The 18,911-nt window shown below is 44.2% G+C and overlaps 1 long non-coding RNA gene across 1 annotated transcript in view; it reads right to left on the reverse strand.

Annotated features, from left to right (window-relative positions):
• Positions 1-2,672: 2,672 nt before the first annotated feature.
• The window catches only part of LOC109306340, a 22,301-nt gene continuing 6,062 nt past the window's right edge, over positions 2,673-18,911 (reverse strand). The window contains exons 3-4 of the long non-coding RNA XR_002099950.1: positions 17,138-17,143; positions 2,673-2,684 (exon numbers count right to left, since the gene is read on the reverse strand). This is a non-coding gene — a long non-coding RNA (uncharacterized LOC109306340). The remainder of the gene's footprint in view (positions 2,685-17,137; positions 17,144-18,911) is intronic.

Here is an 18,911-nt window from a genome sequence, read left to right on the forward strand (position 1 = left end):
CTCCTTAATATAGAGAGCCATGCCCCCACCTCTCTTTCCTATTCTGTCCCTCCTGTACAGCCTATAGCCCTTGACATTCACCGCACAATCATGCATTGAGTCCCACCACGTTTCCGTAATCCCCACTATGTCAGAGGGCACTTAGCATGAGTTAACAAGCTTTAACAAGTGGGTGCTCATGTTTTAAGTGCCCTTCGTGCGGTCTAAGTGTAATGTGTAATTTTACCCCTACACAAAACCTAGCTTGGAAGCAAACTCTTATAGGAAGTGCGTTGCATGCCTTGTAAATGAATAATAAAGAAAACTGTATGAAGGGTTTATATATAGTGTGGGGAAAATGGAGGAATTTCACTTCTGTGGGAAACATATCAGTTTATAAACTCTTTAGGGATTTAAAGTATATTGGAGTAGATTATCTAATGCTTCCTTCTGAACAATATCTAACAAAAATGGAACTACTGTGTAATGGATTGTACTGAAGTCAGGAGCCAGGTTTGCCTAAGAAGGCAAGCATTGGCTTAGCACATGCGTTTGAGGGACAGCATGACATTTATAGCAAACGAAGGCCAGAACAAATATTTTTAAAGGTAGGCAGATATAAAAATACACAAGAATGTGCAGTCCCCATTCTGATAAGATGGCTTTACTGAAAATATTACCTTGGGGGAAAATACAAGTTTCTGGAAAGCCAGTAAAATTCAGCATTGGGAGCCTTTGGGAGCATATTAGCTAAGATTAGCATATAGTACTGTATAAAGACCACCCATCTTCAGACTTATAATAGGAAAACGGACACATACCCAGAGGAGTTGTCAATGACGTGTCACCACTGAAATCAGTGGGATTAGTTAAGTGAGTAAAAGCTCCTGGGTCAGATCCAGAATGATCATTTCACGTCCATTAAGGTCCTACTTGCAAGAGCAGTGATAGAGTAGTTCATTTCAGAGGATGAAATCCAGATCACAGAATCTTCTTCATGGAAGGCAAACAAACTATATTACTCATAATTATAGCTAAGAAGTATTTAGCAATGAAAATAACATTAGAAGTTTAACAGAGGGAAATCACAGGCAGCTAACATTTCTGACGAGAATCAGTCTGAAAATAGTTGTTTTAATTGAAAAAATTACCTAACTGACAACATAAAAAATGTATTACTTAACATTTATTGCATTTTATGTGCCACCCAGATAGTTTCATATCTAATTAAAAGGGATCTAATTAACAGCTGTATCACTTCCAATTCAACACTTTAAAAAAAAACCCTAAACTGTTACAGAAATCATTTGAGTTTTACAACAATACCAGCAATAATAATAAACTATGTTTGCATTTAGTTACTAGATTACATACAATACAGGTGAAAGATCTCAGTGAAGAGAAACAGTTTACCTTTTATATATTTTTCAGATCTCTGAACCAGGGCTGCAAATTTTGGGTTCAATCCACACCAACACTCCTACTGACGGAAATGAGGATTTTGCACAAAGCTGGAAGGTGGAGTGAGTTCCTGGTACAAAAGTCCCTGTTCAGGAAAGTTTTTAAGCACATTGTAGCAGGTTCAGGGTTAATGCTTAGCTCAACCAATCAACTTAAGTTTCTCACATCAGACATTTATTTCTGGGCACCCTTGCTACACAGGAAGCAACATAAACCAATCCTCAAAACACACCCATAAACCCAGTCTATACAGGGCAACTCACAGCCCTAAAGTCTCTCCACAAACTCCAAGAAGATGTTGCTGCCTTCATGCTGCTCCCTCAGCACTGCAGTACAGTCTTCCTTCTCTCTCCTACATGGCCTCCCTCTCTGGGTCTGGTGGTGCTGCTGCCTCCAGCCTTCCAGACCTGGGTCTTTCACCAGACTCTGGGAAAGTCCTTGGCTCAGTTCTGCCACCATTAGTGAAACTCACACTCATTCCTCCCTGCTAGGAGGCTTTAACTTCCTGTGGCCAGGAATCTGGCCATAATGACAGACTGACTCATCCTTACTAAGTTGCACCACCATTTTACCCATCAAAACTATGGTTCTAAAAAGCTCTTTGCAAGAAATAAGACTGAACACCATGTTATAGTTATCTCAGCATTAGTCTATTGACTTTGATTCAACTTAATGAAAACAAGGATTAGTGCCTTTGTAATCATAAACAGCATAGACTAGATTCATCAGGATGAACATCTAATATCTTAAATATCATGTTAATATTAATATGTGAGCTCATGGGTTTTGAAACCATAGAAAAGTAGATTTAGAAGACCTGAAAGAGCAGCAATAATCATATTATGAACCTCTACTGAGAACAATGTCTAAACTGAGGTTCCTTTTCTACTCTCTAGCTAACTGCTCACTCAACCCACCTTATTCTCTCTCTCTACTTGTTGCTACCATCATTCTGTCTTCCCCTTCTTTTCTTTTCCCTTGCCATTTCCACTTTCTTGTCCTCACTACCATTTTTCACCTAACTATTCTTTTCTGCTGCAAAAGCATTGCAATTGCAAGCCAAATATATGCCTAGCCAGGTTTCTTGCCCACACTCTTGTACTAGCTTATTTCCTTAAGTACACAGTTTGAGTGTAGGCACATTCTGCTCCATTAACTGAGCATCTGCTTCAGAGTACACCAGAGTGTGGGGGAGCAATGGAGAGAGCCAGGTTGGTGAGCACAGGGATGGAATGGGGAATCCCCTTCCCTGATAGTCCCAATGCCGTGTGTTCTGACGCTGCCACACTCCAATGTTTTGTAAGTTGGTGCTTCCTCTGGATTGGAGGAGGGAACCTGGGACTGGTGATTTTAAGCCCTGGCCAGCAAATGCTTGGGACCCCAGGGGACTGGAAGATAGAGTGCTTCTGGAGACAGCCGGGACCAAAAGCAACAGTCTCTGGCAGAGGAAAGGAACTGCCAGTAGTTGGGAGATGGCGGGAATGCAGCCATCCCCACACTGGCAGCACACTGACAGTCCCAACCTGGCAGCAGCTAGAGGGGCAGCACCAGGAGCCAGGGCAGACATGCATCTCAACATATAGCTGCCAGTCAAGAGCAGTGAGTGCAGGATCCACAGACTGGGCATCCCAGTATAGCGAGTTCTGGTTTCTTTTTTGTTTCTTTGTTTTTTCTCATTCCCAATTTGTTCAGGCCCCTCATTGGAGGGCCTGTCAAGGTAGGAATGATGCTGGTGCATGGGAGTCATATCTGTTTTAGAGTGAGCAGTGCCTGGGCTACTCCCACTATAGTAAACCTGTGCTGTATTCATCCAGAGAGGTTTTAAGGACTTATGCTGAGCTAAAGCATGGCCCTGTTCTTTGAACATAAAGAAAAAGGATGTCAGGCACACAGACATGTTACCTGAAGGCAGCTGGGTAAAGACTCTTTATTTTTTTTCTTTCACCATTATGTCTCTTTGCTGAAGCCATTATTACTGTAACTAGCATCAAGAAGCATTGAGCCAAACAAGCAGACTCTGTATGCCAAGTGGAGGGAGGTGGCTGTGTAGAGGCTGGGACAGAGAGGTTTTATTTGTGTTTTGTTTCTTTCTTTTTTCTGTGGTGCTTGCAAAGCACAGGAAGGAAGCACTATGCCTAGATACTAGGGTGGGAGTGTAGGAGAAGGAGGAGCCCCCAGAAGATCTGATAGGAGGTCAACAGAGAGAAAGCGAGAGTACAGTACAACAGGAACTACAAATAAGATCTCCCTAGATTGTTCTACCAATGGCACAGCCAGACTGGACACAAAAAAGACATGGGCCACAACTATATTGGGTGACCCCCTGACACAGAGGAACGAATCTATTCAAACACACTTAATCAGTGACCTGGAAGGTGGGATGGCATGCAAACTCAGCAAGGCCATGAATGACATCAAGCTGGGGGGAGTGGTGGATACACTGGAGGGTAGGGCTAGGATTCAGAGAGACCTAGAAAAATTGGAGACTTTTTTTTTCATTCCTGGACCAAATGAAACCTCATTAGCTTGAATAAGGACAAGTGCAAAGTCCTGTACTTAGGATGGAACGATCCCACACACCAGTACAGGCTGGGGACTAATTGGCTAAGTGGCAACTACGGAGAAAAGGACTTGGTCGTTACAGTAGACAATAAGCTTGATATGAGTCAGCAGTGTGCCTTTGTGAAGAAGGCTAACAGCATACTGGGCTGCATTAGTAGGAGCACTGACAGCAAAAAATTGAGGGAAGTAAAAAACCATTTTGGAGATGACTGAAAGTTTTGAATTAGTGTCCCCTGTAATGGAGACATAGGGCTTTATTAAGGTGGCTCCTGAAGCTATTAATCCCTGGACTGTCTATATATTAACATCTGAAACTAGTTTTAAGCAAACTTTAGGTGGCTTAAAGTTGCACCACTCCAGGGTGTAATTCACCTGTGTGGCTACTCCACATAGATGAGTTAACTAAGTCACAGTCCTCTAGCACACCAGGATACAGTACTCCCTTCCCCACTCTCATATTCTGTGTGGACAAAATTTCCATCCCCTGAACTCTACTGCCCATGGAGTGGTTCTGGCACCAAGTCAACTCCCTCTCCTGCTCACGGGGTTGTGACAGTCCTATCCCCAGGAGTACAACCCCATCCAGAACACATGGCTTGCATAGTTTGCAAAGCACATGCCACCTACCTAGATCACAGAGAGCAGATGGGTCCAGGAGGCAGGTTGGGGGGTGGGGTGGAAAGGTAGGGAGCCGTATTGGGTCCCCATGAGCTGGGGCTTCCCTCCTGGGGTGGAAGCAATAGCTCCCCCCAAAACAGCTTTCCCTCACCACTCTCATCTGTCAGCTACCCCAGGAAACATGACCATCACTCCTGACATCCCAACCCTAAATCCAAATTTATTAAAACATGAAACCTTCTTTAATTTACTTCATCTTTATTTCTTTTAAAATTCCTTTGGTTTTCTTGTTTTTACTTTTTATTTTATCCTTCAGTGGCCGACTTCCATCATTTCACCCCCCACTCCGATTTCCTTTCCATTCCCCATTTCATTACTCACCCCCTTCCTATAAACTCTCCACCTCCCATCTTCATGTTCATGCCCCAACCCCCACAGATCGGAAGAGACACACCCCTACCTAGAGCAGGGATATAAGATTTTCTTGTTTTTACTTTTTATTTTATCCTTCAGTGGCCGACTTCCATCATTTCCTCTTCCGATCTGATTTCCTTTCCATTCCCCATTTCATTACTCACCCCCTTCCTATAAACTCTCCACCTCCCATCTTCATGTTCATGCCCCAACCCCCACAACCTATCTCTTACACACCCCTACCTAGAGCAGGGATATAAGATTGTCCTGGCTCACCAGCCTGTAGTGGCAACTCACAGCTCTATCTTGTAGTCAGGGCCCTGCTTGATGGCCCTCAAGGGACAAATTACAGTTGTGCAGGAGACAGTCAGAGAAGGTTTTTAGCCTTAAGGTATGACTGTTCCAAACTTAAACTAACACTAACACTGATCAATATTTGAGCAGCTCAAAGTGACACATGTAAGAAGGACCACAGATAAGTGTCTACATTACATTGTAAATACCTGTGACACTTGAAATTAGTGGGTTTTATGAGATTACATAGCAACAGACCTTTTAAAAGACAGACATTCCATATTGAAGATGGCATTTACTTTTCAGCCAGCTCCTAGCCAGACTCAGTATCCTAAAAAGGATTTATGCACATTACTAAACAATGAAGCAGATTTAGATTAGAAAAACAAATCACTTAAAGAAAAAATTATATCTTGATAATTGGTTAATTTTTGTGTAACAATGTGAAGATGTAAACCAGTACAGAAATGTGTTTTACTATTATTATAGTCAGCATAATGATGTCCATCATTGCAATCATGCTCCTTTAGAGGGACCAGAGCTGTGCTCAGAAAGATTATAATCTTTTATCTCAGCCAAAATAAAATAATTTAGGGAAAATGTATTTGGAATAATAAAATAAAAATAAAAATAAAATGACTAGACTCTGTGTATATGGTGTATAAACAGCATAAACTTTTAGACAGTGCAGTAAAAAATGTATGCTAGAAATAGAAATCTTTTCTATTGCATAAGCAAAATGGGTTACTGTGAAATACAATGACTAGGGCCATAAAACAAAGAAAGTACCCTGAAAAGAGAGATTAAAAGGTAGTCATATTTCTGAGTGTAACTTTCTGAAGTTTTGCAGTATTGTAAACTGATGTGAAAAAACTATTATTTAGGAATGCTATGACTAAAATACTGGCATACTAACACATTTGTGATGAATATTGAAAAACAAGCTCACTGCATGAACATGGCAATTTACACAGACTTATTGTTATCCCTTTTGACTTGATTAACCAAAATCTGGGTGCTGTAGATTGCTTAAGGTAGGAGGAGAAACTGGTGAAGGGACATGTCTGTCTTTGAGGCAGTTTTGGTTATTAACAAAGAATGCACAAAGTCCCATCTCCCTGGCAACAAGAGGAACAAACAACAAAGGAGATCATTTCTTTGTTTGTAATTCCAAACCTCTTTTGCCCAGCACTCAGCCCAAATACACTCTAAACTTTTTCTCAAGGCAATTTCCCCAGTGATTTTACTCATTGGCTTTGCCTTCTTCTTCTGTTTCTTCTTGTTTCTCTTTCACACATGGATATTCCCTCCCACCTCAATCAGTTTTCTGCCCTTGAATTTATTAGGTCACAGTGCAACCTCCCCAGGGTAAAATGTCTAACTCCTAATCCAACCTTGTTTTTTTGGGGGGGGGGGGCAGTACCCTATTATTTCAGCTGTCTCTTCATAAAGTGCCATTACTTTTTACATATATCCTAAATGAAAGGCAGCTGTTACAACCAACAACATCAATGTCACATTGAGTTTATATCAAACAATACCAAAGTTTAAAATAAATAAAGGGATTTTATTCTTCTTCTTGACATTACCTAAGGCTCATCAGATCTTAAAAACAAGAGACATCAGTCTTGTGTAGTGTTCTATTGGAAATGTAAATGATTTTCTGCAATATAATTGTGTCCTGACTCATGAGAATCGTAGCACGAGTTAGTTAGCAATAGCCTGGTTAAGCTATCAAGCTAAGTGTCTTACCAGTTCCCTGACATGTAAGTTATTATATTATATACGGTATAACTGTTTCATGAAAGAAAGCAGCAAATCCCAAAACTCAGCTTGTCTTTGGTAACATATCTTTTTAAAGAAACAAAAATACAGGATTAAATTCAGTGGTGGTATAATGAGAGATTTATTATTTTATAGGTTAGTGCCTCAACTTGGGACTGGCACTCATAGTGAGGGTAGGTTAGAGTTGTTCTCTGACAATGCATGGATCAGAGCACAGCTGATCTTCAGAAGCTAGACTTACCTAATAGATGTGCATTGGACTGACTGTAACTTTTTTCTTAAAATTTCTCACCCTTGCCACCAGTGGTTGGAGTTCTAGTGCAGCAGTTCTGAACCTTTTTCAGTCGACGTACCCCTTAGTATCAGAGTGAGACTCCACATACCCCCTTTCAATAGGAAATTAATTTTTTAGGCCCTTGGACCTGTGTTAGACAATGTATGAAATATATCTCATGTACCCCCTGATGAGTCTTCATGTACCCCCTCAGGGTACATGTACCCCCAGTTCAGAACCTCTGCTTTAGTGTATAGAGTATATTCATCACTAAGTAGAGAAATACTGCACTTAATCAATTCTCCACCTGGCTCATTTGAACCAGTGGGATTTCTGAACCTATGAAAGGGGGATAGAATATTCTTTCTAATGAAAGAATTAGAGTTAAATTAAATTATTCTTTCTCTGGTGAGGGCACAACAGGCATGAACCAACAAATGAAGTACTATAGATGATTTTCAAAGAACAGTGGTAAGGTCAGAGCATTTTAGTCAACCTTGGAATTAAGGTTTCATGAGGGACCTGACCACTGGCCCATGCAGAAACAGGCTGTAATCTCTAAGAAATGGCTAGAGATGGTACAGAACAGTAATTTTATAGATACAGTGTTCTATAATATGAAGAATGAAGATAATACACATTTCACATTGATTGAGAACATGGTACAATCCCCCAAAATTTGTTTGCTTGTGTAACAAGTAGAGTTCACTGAGAGCAATAGCAAAATTATCTATTGCTTGAGGTCAGCATTACCAGAACTTTATTTCTTGAGCGAAAATTGTTTCAAATCCTCTTTCCTGTGACACTTGCACTAGAGGTGTCACTATAGCAACTTGTCTGAGGTCAGCATGAACGTTGCTAGGCAGCATGATGCCATAGGCTATAGCTGAAACTTGGTTCTGTTGTTTTCAATAGTTAACAAGATCTATCTGATTTAAAAGACACTTGTCTAAAAAACTTTATGACTTAAAAAGCAATTGTAGATAGGGTGCACGTAAGAAGAGGTGATGTGAACAGAAGAAAAGAGTGCCCAGGTAGTGCATTTCTAGATAATCTTAGCATGCTTCCAGTGGTGTTACAAGTTAAGAGATAGAAGGCAGAGTGACAGCAATTTAGGAAGTGCAATAACCTTCTAGATATGCACTGCCTGGAGTGTCTGATTTTCACTACAAAATGGAATCTATCCATTTGTGTTTACAGAGCATTATTAACATGGGCATAAGGGAGACAGAGTGAATTAATTCCTTCAGAAAGTGGATGCAAATAGATGGGGAGTTAAATGAGCATTTACAAAAAGTAACAAAACTCTAAAAATGCAAGACAAAAAGCTGTTAGCAGTTTTTTGGAAAAGGTAAAGGCAAATTGAAAGTAATATAGTGACCACTGGTTTTAAGTAGAAAAAATGGCTAATAGGAAATTATATATGGAAATCAATAGGAGGTGTATTCAAATAGGTAAGTTAAATCTATTCCGATGATTGTTTTTATAAACAATAGTACAATATTAGAAACATAAAGGAAAATATTATGCAAATAATTTGCAAGGTAAGTTTTAGTTTGATCCCAAGCTTGTTATGACTTAAACGAGAAAATAGTAAATTACAGTGTGAAATGATTTTCTGTTTTGTTTATCTGTCTAATCATTTTGTCAACACTCCACTCAAATAATAAATGTCAAACATTTGAAAGGCATGCTGTAGTTAAAAAATAGAAACGATTTGTGAATAATTTAAAAATAAAAAGGGGATAAAGAAAGTTTTGATCAGCTCTCAGATATTTAGTGAACAGCAAATCATAATAAATATGTTCAGGAAATAAAGCATCGTGAATTATTTGCTATATTATAAGCATGACGTTCTTTGACATACGTTTAGAGAGAGGCTAGAAAACATATTCAGAAACAATATCAATCCTATTCATTGAGGAAAAATGAAATTAAGTTGGAAGAACATTGATGTGTCAGAGAGAAGTTAATGATGCCTAAAAGGAAATTGGGACTAAACAAACCTTATGAGGAAAAAACAGTCTAGAAATCTTTATTCTATGCTTAAAAGAACAAAACAAAACAAAAATAAAAACACAAAATACTAAAAGATTAGAGTTAATGAAGGTGCCACTTGCAGATAAAGACATTGAAAAATGCATAGTTCTTTCCTTAATCTTCTTTCTAAGGGTATGCTATCTCTTCAGAGTGGCACAGCTACAACAGGAGGTATGGAGATTGGCCCTGCTCAGTACAGCCTATTGCAGGGACAGGCAATTATTTTGGCTGGAGGGCCACTTACCAAGTTTTGACAAGCCATCAAGGGCTGCATGTGTAGCCCCGCCCCCTTGACAAGTGCCCCATACCCTAGTCATCATCTTGTGTCTGGAAGTCCCTCCCCCTCGCCCCTGACCTTTCCCACCAGAAGTCCCTCCCCTTGCCCCCAGAAGTACTTCTTTCAGCAAAGGGTTTTGCCATCTCAGAACCAGAAAAATACCAAATTATATTTTAAAAATTAAATATTGAACATCTGCAACATTCATTAATTTGATGTCAAAAAAATTTTTTGTTCCAATTTACATGTTTTTGTGTAATGTACATAGAGGTAATTGCATAATAACTTAAAATGAAGTCTTGCACTTGTATATTGTGGTGGGTGGGGGACATGGGAGTGGGTATTGGTTTGTGGGGGGCTGTGGTCGTGTAGGTATGTGGGGTGTGGGGGAGGAAGTGGGTTTGTGGGGAGGTTGTGGGGGTGAATAGATGTGGGGTGTGTGGGTGTGGGGTGAGGGAATATGTGAGTGTGTAAGTGGATATGTGGGGTGTGGGTAGGTATGGGGTTTGTGGGGGAATGTGAGTGAGAGTGTGTGGGTGCGGTGGTCGGTGTGCATTACAGTGTGAGGGGAGGTGTGAGTGCATGTGTATGGTGGGATATGTATGGGACTTGTCCTACAAACACACACACTCTATCCCTCCCTCATTGTGTGCGCGCGCGCGCACACACACACACACACACACACACACTGTATCTCCCTCCCAATAGGGACATTGTGGTCCATTGTACACACACATATACACACCACAAAGAAGACTGGTCAAAAAGACCCCCCTGGAGCTACCTGGAAAACAGCCATCTCCAGATCTAGACCACACAGAGCTAGGGCCACTCCTCCCCCAGCACTGCACAGCTGGTACACTCCCCTTGCTATGTAGGAGGAGTCTCCAACAGAGACACAGAAGGAGGAGGTAAGTATTCAAGAGGTAAGTATTCTCATGCCTAGGAGGAGACACTAGATGATGGGGAGGGGGACTCTCCTGAGGGGCACAGAGGGATCTATCTGCCATTCAGACCCCTTAACCTGAGAGGTCTGCTGCCTCCCTGGGGCCTGTATCTGAGACATTGCAGAGAGGATCCCCAGGCTGATCCATCTCTCTGACTCTTACCCCATACTCCTCATCCATGTCGGCATGGGTAACTGAGTCATGAGTGACTACAGGGTTCTGGAGGCTGGGCTCAAGGGACTAGGGGCTCAAGTAGTTTTCTCTTCTGTGAACCCCACAGACCCAGGAGGGAAGGCTGCGTGGAAGGGGTCAACAGACGGCTCAGATGGTGGTGCTACTGAAAGAGGTTTGGTTACCTCAACCACACACTTCAGACAGAAAAGACTTCTAGGACAAGGTGGCATTCACCTCACACAGAAAGGTAAGGCCCTGTTCTCAGCCAGAATGACTGATTTACTGAATAGGGCTTTACACTGACCTTGCTGGGGGATGGGGAAACTCCAAGTGGAGCATGCCCAGGGAAAGGCACACAGGAAAGCTCCCTTGTGGAGGACACTAACACAACTGTTTCTGAAAATGCTAACCAAGTCCTGGACTTCAAGAATGCTGACTTGGACAAGCTCAGAGCATTAGTAAGGGAGGTGATGTGGGACCAGGAAGGGAAGAGAAATGGGGTGCACAAAGAGTGGTCCTTGCTCAAGGGCATGATCCTTGAAGCACAAAAGAACACCATTCCTGCAAAGAGAAAAGGTAGCAGGAGGCCTGGCAAGCCCTCTGGGCTTAATAGGGACATTGTGGTCCTTTTAAAAAAGAAAAAAGAGCTATTCACACAGTGGAAGCTAGGGACAGTCCTCAAGGAGGTCTATACTTTATTAGCCAGGAGTTGTAGGGAAATGATCAGGAAAGCCAAGGTGGCAACTGAGTTTAGGTTAGCCATGGGAGTCAAGGATAATAAGAAGTCTTTCTTTAGGTATGTAGGCAGTAGAAGGAAAACAAATGGAAGTGTGGGACCTCTGCTTAACACCTCAGGACAGCTGGTAACCAACATTCAGGAAAAAACTGAACTCCTGAATGCTCACTTTGCTTCAGTATTTCACCAAATGGGGAAAGTCAAGCGAGATAAGGCTCATAGAGGGCATGATTGGACTGTCAGCCTTCCCAGTGTGGATGCTGAGCAAGTATAATACCAACTAGAAAAGCTAGACATAAGTCAGCAGGACCAGATGGATTCCATCTAAAAATGCTGAAAGAGTTAGTTGAGGTTATTGCGGAACCCCTGGCAAAGCTCTTTCAGAATTCATGGTGCACAGGGGAGATCCCTGAGGATTGGAAGAGGGCCAATATTGTGCCTGTCTTTAAGAAGGGGAAGAGGGAGGACCTGGGCAACTATAGGCCAATCAGCCTAACCTCTATCCTAGGGAAAATCCTGGAAAAGGATTCAGTGGGTGGGAAACTGGGTACAGGGTAGGACCCAGAGAGTTCTCGTGAATGGATCTATGTCATCATGGCACAAAGTGGCCAGTGGTGTCCCTCAGGGGTCTGTGCTTGAACTGGTGCTTTTCAACATCTTTGAAGGGGGAGTGAAAAGCTCACTGGCCAAGATCATAGATGACGCCAGGTTATGGGGCAGTGTGGCCATGCCAGAAGATAGGTTGCTGATACAGGCAGACCTGGACAGGCTAGAGAGTTGGGCAGACCAGAACCAAATGAAGTTTAAAATTTCCAAATTTAAGGTGCTCCATCTGGGGGCAAATAACCCTCCACGTACATACAGGCTCAGAAGTGACAGCCTGACTTGCACCACAGCTGAAAGGGACCTAGGGGTAATGACTGACCACCGCATGAACATGAGCCATTGTGTGATGCGATGGCCAGTACGGCAAACAACACATTGACATGCATCAACTGATGCATCTCTTAGTAAAACTAAGGAAGCGATACTCCCATTGCATTCAGCACTGGTGAGACTGCAGTTGGAGTACTGCATCCAGTTTTGGGTCCTGCTCTTCAATAAGGACATGAAAAAGCTTGAGAGGGTCCAGAGAAGAGCCACCCATATGATCAGGGACTTGCAAGGCAAGCCATATGAGGAAAGGCTGAGGGAACTGGGCCTCTTTAGCCTAAAGAAGACAAGGTTGAGAGGGGACTTTATAGCAGCTTACTGTTGTATTAGAGGAGTATATCAAGAGCTCAGTGAACAACTGTTCACTAGGGCACCCCAGGGAAGACCAGGACCAATGGTCCTTCCTGGAAGGCCGCTTCAGGCTTAATACCATGAAGAACTCCTTCACAGTCAGGGTGACCAGACTGTGGAATAAACTCCCTCCAGATGTGGTGCAGTCACCTCCCCTGGAGGTTTTCAAGAGGAGACTGGACAGTCAACTCGCTGGGGTCACCTAACACCAGTTGTCTTCCTGCCTTAAGCGGGGGGGAGGGAGGGGGGAGCTGGATCTGATGATCTGCAAGCTCCCTTCCCTAACAATCTATGAATATATGAAAAACTTTCTTTCCCTCCCTCACTACATACACACACAAACAAAAACGCACGCACACTCTCTCTCTCTGTCCCTCCCTCACTGCACACACACACTCTCTTCCTCCCTCCCTCCCTCATTGCATGGACACGTGCAAGCACACAAACACATGAACACCACTCCCACTCCTGGCTTCAGGATACCAGTGTGGGTCCTGTGCTCCCATGGTCCAGTGATGCAGCTAGGAGCCACATGGTGCTGGAGTAGCCAACGGGTAAGTGGGGAAACAGTGAAAGCAGCAGCAGGTTGGGGGAAGAGGCAGTGAGCAGGCATGCAGTAGTGCTGCAAGAGCTGGGCAGGAAATTGGGGTCCATACCAGTGACCCAGGGCCAGCACCAGTGGGGCCTGGAGCAGGGCGGCAGGAGCATGGGGCATGGCAGGGCTCTATGGAGTCAGGCTGGTTCCTCCTTCTCCCTGCTGGTGCAGCCCAGCCTGGCTCCATAGAGCCCTGCCAGCCCAGGCCTCATGCTCCTGCCACCCTGCTCTGGGCCCCCACCAGCACTGGCCCTGGGACTCCAGTGTGGGCCTTGTGCGCCCAGCTGGCTACCACCATACTCCCATGTGCCCACTCACTACCACTCCCCCTACCTGCTGCCACTTTCACTGCTTTCTTGCTGCTGCCTCAGTGCTCCAGCACCACATGGTTCCCAACTGCATGACTGTGACTGCAGGATTCAGCAGGAGCCAGCCTGGCCCCGAGGGCTGAGGTGTTTGCCTACAGTCCTCCCTGCCTCACACTCCCCCGCCCCCCGCACTCCTATCAGAATTTCCCTCTCCAGGAGAAGGAGGGAGCAGCCCCATGGTCCCAGGCCAGAAGCCTCTGGTAGACAGGGCCTTCTAGCTGTGGGGGATGGGGGTGGAGGGGCTGGGGAGAGCAGGACTGAGCGGGCCTTGCTGCTGGGCTGCTGGGTCCTGCCGTCAGCTCCCCCTGTGTCCTACAGTCCCTGACTCCTGTCATCTTTGACAAGCATCCAGGAGCACATAAATATTAATTTTCTAGATTTTTTAGGGGCCCCACAGGCTGGATAGAATGGCCTGGCAATCCAGATCCAGCCCACAGGCCTTATTTTGCCAATCCCTGGCCTATAGCCTGCCACTGTACAGAAGAGAATCCAAATTCAGTTGGGAGAGACTTGCTGTGCAAGAAGTACTGTTACCGAAGCACTCTCTTGGGAGATGCAAGTCTGAATCCTCTCAGGCAATGAAAGAAATTAAACCTGATTCTCTCACTTCCTGGGTGCTGCTTGAAACACTTGGCCAGCCCTGCAGGCCAGATAAGAGGCACACAGCCATTCTGTGGCCAGATTCAGCCTACAGACTGGCCCCAAGCACTGGATCTAGCACGTGCCCTGGACTGGCCCACATACAGTGAGCACTTCCAACCAGCCCTTCTCACTTACCCCTAACCTGCCCTACTCACCAGCTCATCTGGCACACACTTCAGGCGGCATGTGGGACTGAAGCCAGTGCATATGCTGCATGGAGCAAATGAGGCCAGTCCGGGGCACATGCTGTATATGGGTCTGGCCTGGTGTGGGTGCTACATGCAGACTGCACCCTGCTGTGTGAAGCAAACACATTGTGTCCAGCTGTAAGTTGCAGGCAGACCAGATCAGTTCCACATGTCACATGCTGCACACAGGGCCATTTTGAGGTGTGCAGATTAAGCTGGTTTGAGCCAGATCATTGGGCTCTGCAGGCCATATCTAGGACATTCCCTGTACTAGACTAACCTATAATGGGGGGTCAACCCTTGAGTTTGACTCAGGGGCTGCTACTGCATTTTGTGTGGAATTCAAATTGTAACATGTATTGATATGAACACATCTGAAGCTGTGTTCGGTGTGAACAAATCTGAAAATGTCTACAAGGGCAATTCCCTCAGGAGATTTAGGGATGGAAATATAAATTTTTGGATCCTGATTAAGTTTAGGTGCTGAACAACTCAGCTATGTCAAGACTGGGACTGGAGTAACTATGGTCACATACGGCAAAAAACATAACTACATCAGGCATTTAGGCATGAATGCATGATTCAGGACATGATGTGAGGCAAACTACAATGGCCCTGGGTGACTTAGATGCCTAAAAACTATACCACTTGCACATCTTAGCAGTGAAATAGAATTCTCGCCACAGCATTTCCGAAGTGGTTGCAATATTCTCTCCTCCTTTCTGGTCTGGAGATGAAATCTCTGCACCACCTGAATCTGGATATTTAATGTCTTACAAAATCAACTGAAAAGGAAATTAAATATGTGCAACTGCAGTAGAACAACAAAAAGATATTTCAGATGTTTTCCCCATTAGCTTTGTAGCCAGAAATTGTGGGAAATCCTTTGATATACTCAAGGGATTGATTATCATTGATAAAGGGATCAGCTTACAGCACTGCTTTGAAAGAAAGCCATTTAAAGGCCCAAATCAAGTCTCACTAGAGACAAAGGGAAGACTTGTGTTACCTATTCTGAGTGACATTTTGAGCCCAAGATAGGAAGCTTTCAGTATGCAAATATCCTGAAAAGTATTAAAGTGTATTCCAAGATGGCAAAACGTAAACGTAGACAGACATCAGCTGTTTAATGAATAAGCCAGGTAGAGATGGCTTTATTAAAAACAAATTCTACAAATAATTTTTAAATAGAATTCTAAGCATAACATAGTGTAGATTTCTAAAGCATCTGTTATGAACAGTGAAAATGAAACATGATAGAAGCTATTAATACTTCAAATCTAGATGTATTTAGGATTAAAAAGTGGATTGCAATCATGGCTCTGTTTAGCAGTAAAGTAATTATTACTTTTCAGGCCACTTGTAGGCCTCGGGCACACATTATTTCTGGGGAGATTATGTTGTCATGCCAGAAATAGCAACTGGCCACACATTCTCAGACTTCATTGCACCATAAAATTACAACCAGCAACAAAGATATTATTTGAAAAATGAGTAATATCTTTGTCGCTGGTTTGTACGACTCCGTAACTTGACCATGTGGCATGCCATGCAAGGACTACCCAGGCCCAACTCAAGGGCCATCCCAATCAGCCAGCAGGGTCCACTCCAGGGCAGGGACAGCCCTTTCCAGCTGACAATCAGTTTATCAGGATGGCCCCAAGATTCAAGCCCTGGGCCTGCTTCAATCTCCCATCAGCTGGCAAGCACTGTCCGAGGATTTGAGTCCTGGGGCAGCCCCTGCCAGCCAAAGATGAGCTGATCAGAATGGCCCCACCTCAGACATCAGGGCCGTCCTGATCAGCTGATCATCAAGCCCCAGGGCAGTTCCAATCCACCAACAGCAAGTTGATTGTCGGCTGGGTTTGGGGATCACAGTGAGGCTGAAATGGCCTCATGCATTCCCAGAGCCAGCTGATGATCATCTTATTGCCAGGCACTTATTGCCAATCATGATCATAATCGTGATCCCAGGCTCCCCCTACACTGGCAGTATGGTGTGTTTGGGATCTGTTTACATGTTGCATGGCAGGAGGTGCAGTTGCTGAGATTGGGGATCAGATCCCATTGCACCTTTAAGTGAACATCTGTCAGATGTCTGACATCTGTCAGACTCATTTCTTTTGCAATGCCTACAAGTACCCACAAAAATTTACTCAAGTCTGGGAGTAGCTATGTGAGCTAGTGGATAGGCCTAAGAATCTTTTCCATTTAGGGCCGCTGGCCTGCTGTGTGATCTTGGACAAGTAATTTCACTGATTGCCTCTTTTTTTGCGCTTTTAAAGTCTGTTTATATTGCAAGCTCTTTGGCCATCAACCATTATGTGTTTCTATAACATTTAATATAATGGGGCCCCAATCTCAGCAGGGGCCTCAACTGAAGGAATCACATTTTTCATTACATTTTGAAAATAGGGCAAAATGTAGCCCTTTAAATAGAAAAGTAACTTCCAAGGAAACCTGACAGTGACAATGATTATTGAATGCATTCTCCTGCACACTATTCTTTTGATAGGAGATGACAGAGGATGATAAAATGAAAAGTAAATAGAGTTCTCATATGTTTTACTCTTCACATTGATCAGAGCCCTCAGGAGTGGCTATTTTAATGAGCGGAAATGTCTTATCTCACATATAAAGCATTTAGGTGGATGACAGAGGACACTATATTATAACTTCAAGATAAATAAGCAAAATGCGTAAATATATGCTGCACAGAGCTAAGTGAGAATATGGAAGGATATTGTTCTTAAGCTTCACCAAGATGTTAGCAAAACCCTGAAAGCCCTGAGCTGTAACTGGTAAGTCTGGGCACTTTTCAATTCCTGAGCCTACATCACCACGATAATATAAATGTTGAAATTTACTTTGGCCCCTGGATTTCTTTCTAATGTCCAATCTCTCTTTCCTGTCCACAGCTCTTGCAAATGCTGATCACAGCAGCAGACACTATAAGTAAAAAATGACTGCCTTTATAAGTAAGTCATCTGAAAGAGACCAGAATGGGAAGAAGCAGTAACCTACTGTCTCTACTAGATTATATATATGGAAGGGAGAGAGAACATCACACCATAGGGAGCAATCTCCACCCCTGTAAAGCACAGTACAGGAGACACATTCCATAGAATTTCCAAGAATGCTTGTGTGCCTTCAAGTGCTATTACCAAATGCTACATCAAAGGTAGTGCATAGAATCATTAAAAAAAAGTGATAGTGATAGGATGATGATAGAAAAGTAGGGCTGGAAGGGACCTCAGATGGTCATCTACTCCAATGAGCCAAATCTTGTTGCCCTCTGGCTGCATGGGTGGTGTCCAGTGGTGAGATGTAGGGGGTGCACAGGGGTACACGTGCACCCCCGAGAGTGCTGGTGCACCCCATGACCAGCTGCACTCCCTGCTTAGGTGATGGGCAGGGAGGGCAAGCAGGAACGCCAGTGCCCCCCTGCAAGCATCGGCCAGGGTGTGGGAGCTCTCACCAGTTGGTAAGTTTTGCCGTGGGGGGACCCCCTCCCACGGTTGGCAAGATTGGCCATGGAGGGACCCCCGCCTGCACCCCGTTGCTGACTGGTTACCGTGGGGGCATGTGCCCTCCCTGACTAAGGTGACACCAGTTGCCCATGGTGGTGTCAGGTCCATCTGTGGGCTACTTGGTCTGATCTGACTGTACAGCAAGGATTAATTGCCACCACTTCCCTGCTGCCAAATATACCAATATGTGGGGAGTTCCCAGGCAGATGTCATGGCTCTGCAGGCAGGGGGTTGGGCAAACCCCATCTCAAGGCAAGATCTTCTCTGACTAAACCAATCAAGATAAATTTGGGTCTAAACTGGCCTTAAAAACTACTAAGGAGGGAAATTCCATAACCTTTTGTTGGTAAGATTAACCACCCTTATAGTAATAAAGTTCTTCCTAATATCCTCGGCACAGCTGAGCCGGATCCGGAGGGGAAGCCCTCCGGGTCCCATAAAGCTGAGCCGGTAGGGAGCCACGCTCCCGAGCCGCGCAGCGCAAACAGAGCACGCAAACAGGCGTGCTCTTACAGAGCGCGCCGGCGTTTGCGCAGGCGTTCGCGCCGGTGGGAGGGCCGGGAGGGCCAGGAGTGGGACTCCTGTACGGGTAGGATGTAGACACCACACAGGTCTACAAATAGCAGCTTAGAAGGATGTATACGAGGAGTGCTGCTAGGGCCTCTGCCCAGGGGGACAAGGCTAACCGGGGCTGGTCTGAGGCCTCCACCCAGACCGAGCCCATGGGGGAGCTGATGTCCCCC

Source organism: Crocodylus porosus, unplaced genomic scaffold, assembly GCF_001723895.1.
Source record: "Crocodylus porosus isolate Cpor-Errol unplaced genomic scaffold, CroPor_comp1, whole genome shotgun sequence".
NCBI lineage: Eukaryota > Metazoa > Chordata > Crocodylia > Crocodylidae > Crocodylus > Crocodylus porosus.